This window comes from Cibotium barometz, chromosome 23, assembly GCF_041138505.1.
Source record: "Cibotium barometz isolate CiBa-2024 chromosome 23, ASM4113850v1, whole genome shotgun sequence".
NCBI classification, from domain to species: Eukaryota; Viridiplantae; Streptophyta; class Polypodiopsida; order Cyatheales; family Cibotiaceae; genus Cibotium; species Cibotium barometz.
The window spans coordinates 28,852,727-28,859,342 of record NC_141068.1 but is presented as its reverse complement, the minus strand read 5'-3'; the positions used below and the strand labels follow the sequence as shown (position 1 = coordinate 28,859,342).

The 6,616-nt window shown below is 40.7% G+C and overlaps 1 pseudogene across 1 annotated transcript; it reads right to left on the bottom strand.

The window, feature by feature from the left end:
* Positions 1–673: 673 nt before the first annotated feature.
* Positions 674–5,605, bottom strand: LOC147625821 (uncharacterized; annotated as a pseudogene). The gene is made up of 4 exons (XR_015268791.1): positions 5,577–5,605; positions 4,965–5,130; positions 2,118–4,859; positions 674–1,996 (listed from the first exon to the last, which is right to left on the bottom strand). The product of XR_015268791.1 is annotated as an uncharacterized LOC147625821 (transcript).
* Positions 5,606–6,616: the final 1,011 nt, after the last annotated feature.

Genomic DNA, 6,616 nt, shown 5'->3' with positions numbered 1-6,616 from the left:
ACAATGTAGCAAATGAGAAGGCTTTTTAGGCCTTTCATGCTTTCAGAATGCACACTCATTCATGATCAATATTTGCCTCCTTTGCTGGTCCATTAGTCTTCTCAGCTTCATCTCTTGTTTGTGCATTCTTCTTGAAGAAGCAGTCCTTCTCTAAGTCATTGGTCCTTCTCAGCTTCATCTTCTGCAAGGTTGGCCCAATGAATTCTTCTTGAATAAGTAATCCTTCTCTAAATGGTTGGTCCTGCCACATTAGTTACACTTAAGCTTATCCTTTGCTCTTCAAGAATGGTCCTTAGTTGAATCTTTTAATAGTGTAGAAAGCTTGGGACTTCTTGCTTGCTCTTTATCTTCTTCACTTCTTCTTGGGGTGATGAGATCATCACCCCTTCCAGAGTTGGTTTTGGTAGGTTCTTGAGGGTTGTGACTATGTTGTTATAGTCTACTTCTGGGGCATGCTCCGGAGCACAACAAATAATACTGGAGCTTCAATGGCCGGTTAGTTGTGAGTTTATGCTTGTCAAGTGATGCACATGAGATGCAAAAGAGTCTCGGGGTTTCAATATTTTTAAGCCAAAAAAAGTTAATTTTAAGTGCTTAGAATTCTTCCCCTTAGCCCCAAATAGATTTTGTAGCTCTTCCCATGCATCTCTAAGGATGAATCAAGATAAAAAATATGATGTATATAGTTATCACTTAGTGCGAGCTATATGATACATAGTTCTTTATCATCTATAGTAATCCATACAATCTCACTCTCTCTAGTTGTAAGTTTATTCTCCTTACCATTAAATATGCTCCATAACCCTTCTCTCATAGGCCTTCATCTCCCATGTATGAAAACCCCACCCATCAAACTTATCTAAGTGATATGAGGTGGGTGCCATAATGAAAATGAGGGAAGGTCTTACCTCATTGGTTTGTATAACCAAGAGTACTGTCTAATCCCTAATACAATGATGATTTTTGATAACTTTACCATAAAAATGCATATGTGTGCTCAAAATTTAGAAAAAAATTATGCCTTTGCAAAATGAATGGTTTATGCGTCATCTTGGTCAACATCAACATGAATGGCTATTTAGTAAAAACTCATAAGATATCTTTCAAATACTGCTTACAGCCTCACAATAGAAGGAGAAGGTGTCAATAAGTAAATTTACATTTTCTACGCATGGATGTTGGTCCAATACAAGGATGTAGCCTATTTGGCAAGGTCTAATTTAATTTATAAATCATCTTGTCGTAGTAGGCTATCATTCATACTATGGGTAGGACGTATTAGGTGTCTAGACTACTTATCCATGCTTAGCATTGTAAAATAGGAGCCTTGTATGAATATACTATCAAGGATTGGGCATTATAACATGATAGGAGAGCATATGTTTAGGAGAAAAAAATAACCATATTGAATTTTCCACTTTAGGAGACGTTTGCACCCAAAAGACATGAAATGCCTTGAAGAATAAAAAAGTATTTGCAACCAAAAGACATCTAAGTTGTAGTATGACTAGAACATCAATCATAAACTAAATCACATGGCATCCTAACTTGTGATGATCAAGTATTTGCAACCAAAAGAATCAAAAAGTATTTGTTTGCAACCAAAAGACATCTAAGTTATAGTATGACTAAAACATCAATCATAAACTAGCTCACATGGCATCCTAACTTGTGATGGTCAATAGCCACATCGAGATTTCTCTCATTGTGGGACGATCATTGGGATGATCTTTGGTGCAAGACAAAGCCATATGTAGGAGTTGCATTGCCATGTTGCTAGTATTAATGCTTGATGAGTCAATGCTTGCATCTAGTAGAGCTTTATCTAGCACCTTTTCTATTCCTTCTCCATGAGCACAATATTTAGACTGAACCCATTGATGTAGGCTTACTCCATTCACTTGTGTGGGTCTCCTACGAGTCAACATTTCCAAAATTACAACTCCATAGCTGTAGACATCCACTTTGGTTGAGCTTTGGGCTGCATAAGCATACTCTGTCAAGGCATATATATGTAATCGGTTATTTTTTTATGGTATCTAGACTCAAAAAATGCAAAGAAAGGTACAGTGGCCTTTATGCAGATAGCATCATATGCAATTCATTCACACACATACCTGGCGCCATGTACCCAATCGATCCTTTGAAGTTGGAGCTTTCAAAAACTTCACCTCTACCAGGAATGCTAGTAAGCTTTGCAATCCCAAAGTCTGCAATATGTGCCTCAAAGTCTGCGTCAAAGAGTATGTTGCTTGGCTTTACATCTCCATGGATGATGGGCACATCGTAATCATGATGCATGTATGCCAAAGCATTGGCCACAGCAATCGCTGTCCTGATGACCATCTTCCAATGATCATACACAGGGAACTGCACTTCATGATGCAAATAGTTCTCAAGACTCCCATTTGGCATGTATTCTAACACCAACGCTTTCACATCAAAATTGAGAACACATCCCAATATTCGAATAATGTTTCTGTGCCTTATTTTGCTCAGAACTTGCATCTCTTGCAATAATGTTTGATAGGATCTTACATCCTTGAGCTTCTTGATAGCAACAATTCTATTACCTGGGAGCACTCCTTTGTAAACTAAGCTCAAACCACCATGCCCAAGGAGGTTCACATGAGAATAACCTTGTGTGGCTTTTTTGAGTTCATCTGCTGTGAAGTGTTCTGTTGTTGGGTCCAAGCTAATGAACTTCTTCATAGATTGGCGACCAAAGCAACAAAACAATGCTCCTCCAAACACTAACAGTGCTACAACCACCAAAGCCATGGCAATGAAGAGAATTGCCTTTTTATTTAGCTGATGAGGGTGGTGTTGTGATTGGTAGTCTTGTTTGCATTCCTTATGAATGATATGCCCACACAGGTCAGGATTTCCTTGGAAACTTTGTGCATTGAGATGCTTGAAGACACCAAGTGATGGAATGCTTCCATTAAAGTCATTGAAAGACACGTTCAGAAATTGCAAATGGTGTAGGTTTTGGAGGAAAGGAGGCAGCTCCCCCGTGAGATAATTGTGAGAGAGATCCAAGCTTATGAGGTAAGAGAGATTTTTGAGCTGTGGTGGTAAGCCTCCGGACAGGTGGTTGTGAGATAGAATGAGATTAGTGAGAGCTAAACAACCAGCAAGATCTTCTGGTATGGTGCCAGTGAAATTGTTGTGAGATAAGTTGATGCTTTGCACCATGACTAACTGACCCAGCCAGGATGGTATACTCCCAGAGAATGCATTGTAAGATAAGTCAAGTGAGATCTGTAGAGCGCTTAATGCAGAAGCAAGGTTGGATGGCAGGGTACCTTTGAATTGGTTAAGAGAAAGATTTACATCTTGTAATTGGAAGCGGTAACTAGCTAGAGAATTAGGATCAACCATGGCTGTGAGCAAGTTGCCTTGTAGGTATAGCTTCTTCAAAAATTGGAAGTTTTGGAAGTTGCTTGGAATCCCTCCACTTAGGCGATTGAAAGATAGGTCAAGGAGATAAAGATGCGTACAATTGGATAGTTCCCATGGAATCACGCTCGAAAGGTTATTTGATCCCAAGCTTAGATATTGAAGATTGAGTAGTTGTCCAAGCTCTACAGGAATGGGACCGCTTAGTTGGTAATTAGAGCTACAATCTAATTTCCATAGTGTGAAGAGATTGCCCAGGTTGAGCGGTATGTCACCTGAGAGGTTGTTTGTGGACAAATTTAGGACTTGCAGACGTTCCCAGCTGGGCTGGTATGGAGCCGCTGAGCTGATTCGACTGCAGGTATAGTCGTACCAGCCGTGAGCAGTTAGTGAGGCTTGATGGGATGGCTTGCTGTGAGATTGTTGCCTGACAAATACAAGATCTGAAGATGAAGCAGCGTCGAGCCTAGATGGCTTGGGATGGGGCCAGTGAGTTGATTATAGGTGAGGACAAGTTCTGAGAGCATCGTGCAATTACCAAGGCTCCGTGGGATGGTCCCTGTGAGCTTGTTCCCCCACAAGGAGAGAACTTGAAGGCGAGGAAGCCATCCGAGCTCGCTTGGGATGGGGCCAGTGAGTTGATTCTCGAGGAGGGAGAGTTCTAAGAGGCTTGTGCAATTACCAAGGCTCCATGGTATGGCTCCTTCGAGATTGTTCTCCGCCAAGAAGAGGATTTGAAGGCGAGGCATCCATCCGAGCTCGCTTGGGATGCGGCCAGTGAGCTGATTCTCACTGAGTTCAAGATCATAAAGCCTCGTGCAATTACCAAGGCTCCGTGGGATGGTTTTTATGAGATCGTTCCCCCACAGGTAGAGGAGTTGAAGGCGAGGCAACCATCCGAGCTCGCTTGGGATGGGGCCAGTGAGTCGATTCTGGCTGAGAGCAAGTTGTGAGATCCTCGTGCAATTACCAAGGCTCCGTGGGATGGCTCCTGTGAGGTCATTCGCAAATAAATACAGGATCTGAAGATCGGGTAGCCATGATCCGAGCTGGCTTGGAATGGGGCCGATGAGTTGGTTGCAGCTCAGGTCCAGCACCTGGAGAGACACGCAGTTACCAAGGTCTGTGGGTATCCTCCCGGTGAAGGAGTTATTAGACAAATTGAGAGTGGACACGAAGCTTAGGTTGCCCAGCTGCGGCGCGAGGGAGCCTGCAAGCCCAAAGCCTGCAAGGTTGAGGACTTCCACGTGACCACCACGTCCACCTGACTCACTGCTGCACGTGATCCCTTCCCACTCGCACACGCTGGATTTGTTGTCTTCATTCCAGCTCCGGAGCCTGCTCACGTCGTTATAATCGTGCCGCTTGATGAACCTCTTGAAAGCTAGAAGAGCCTCCGCTTCTCCATCATCACGGACTGCAAATGATGCGAAAGGCTGCTGCTGCTGCATAGCCGCCTGCAAAAAACTATCTTATTTAATTAACATGTACACTCTTCTACACTTGCAAATATCTTATTAGCTGCTTATTAAACACTAGCTGATCGTCTCACCACCACTTACGTAGATCACTAACACGAGCAGAGTCAGCAGGCGCCAGGGCGCTATATTAACAATGGCCATTTTCTCAGAATCATGCGACTCCAGAGCCTTCAGCCAGCAGTTTCTGCCCCTCACAAAGCAATAAGCCTCACTGACGGTGCTTATATAATAATAAGGCTGCAGTGGGCTGCAAAGCCCATTTTTTTTTACCTTCAGGTAAACAACAAAAAAAAAAGATTGGTTTCCTTATATAGTTAGATTAAAGTATGAAAAAAAAATATTTGTTCAGAATTAGAATTTCCTATTCAACCCATGGTCAAAAGAATGTTCCATAGAATAAATATTTATTCCATGGTCAAAAGAATGTTCCATAGAATAAATATTTATTCACAATCACAATTTCCTCTTCAACCCATGGTAAAAAGAATGTTCAATAGAATAAATTTCCCAAACATTGCTTGAAAAAAACCCACCTATCAAAATTGGGTTTCACACGAAGAGAAAGGCCAAGCCAAGTCAAACTTGGGTTTCACGTAAAGACCAAGGCATGTAGGTACCTTGTAGGCCTTCAATTTTGATATCCAAGGAGGCAAGGGTTGTAGGCATGTAGGTACCTTGTACGCATGTAGGTACCTTGCAAATTTCAACCTATCGTCGTGCATCCCTTTAAATCATTGACTAATAGTTTACATTGTTGACATTTTTTTCTATTTCAATTTCCCCCTCCCCAAATTTCTTTCGAGATGCTGACAACCCACTTGAAGCATTCAATGCTATTTGATGCCCCTAATATTGCAAATTCACCAAAATACAACATGATACTATGCAATGGTCTTTGGACATTGCTTGCATGACCAATTGTCTAGACATAATATTGATAGCCATTGTCTTTGTACATTGCTTGCATGACCAATTGTCTAGACATAAGATTGATAGCCATGTTATTGGATTTTCCCAAAGATCGGAGTTAGTACTCAACTCATTCCATAGATTTGAGCCACCTCATTTCCAAGAGCAATGCCAACACTGTTTTAGCTCCTATTAATTTGGACATTACTTCTATGCTTCATCCACACTAATTGAACCTTGCAAGTCCATTGATTGGCATGTATATCATGTAAACCCTTACTTAGTACTTCATTTAATAGGAAAATATGCATAAGATGTATACATTGAATAGAAAATATACACGAAGTGTAGAACAACAAAGAGAAAATACAACGAATAAGCATAAAACATACAATGAAGAGCCTTTGACCATCTTTTAGTTGTTTACAATAACTTTGCGATCCTATGTGAAAAACAAGTTGCCTGACATATCTTAGTCACTCGTCACTTACATTGAAAAGTGGAAACACTCACTTATAAAACTCATGGTGAAGAGATAATTATTAATCACTTGCCTTGGATTATTGTTTTTGTTGTAAATAAGGACTCTTGAGATCGTATGTGAGAGATAAGTAAGGTAAAGAGAAATAGACTTTGATCATTAACTTTTTCCTTGTATAAGGACTATAAGGGCTATAGAAAAGTAAGGTAAAGAGAAATAGACTTTGATCATTTATTTTGTCTTGTATAGGGACTATAAAGCTATATAGTACGTGATTGTATGTAGCAAGTTGTCAACACAAATTTCTCAATGAATATGACATGGGAATGGAAAACTTTTTTTA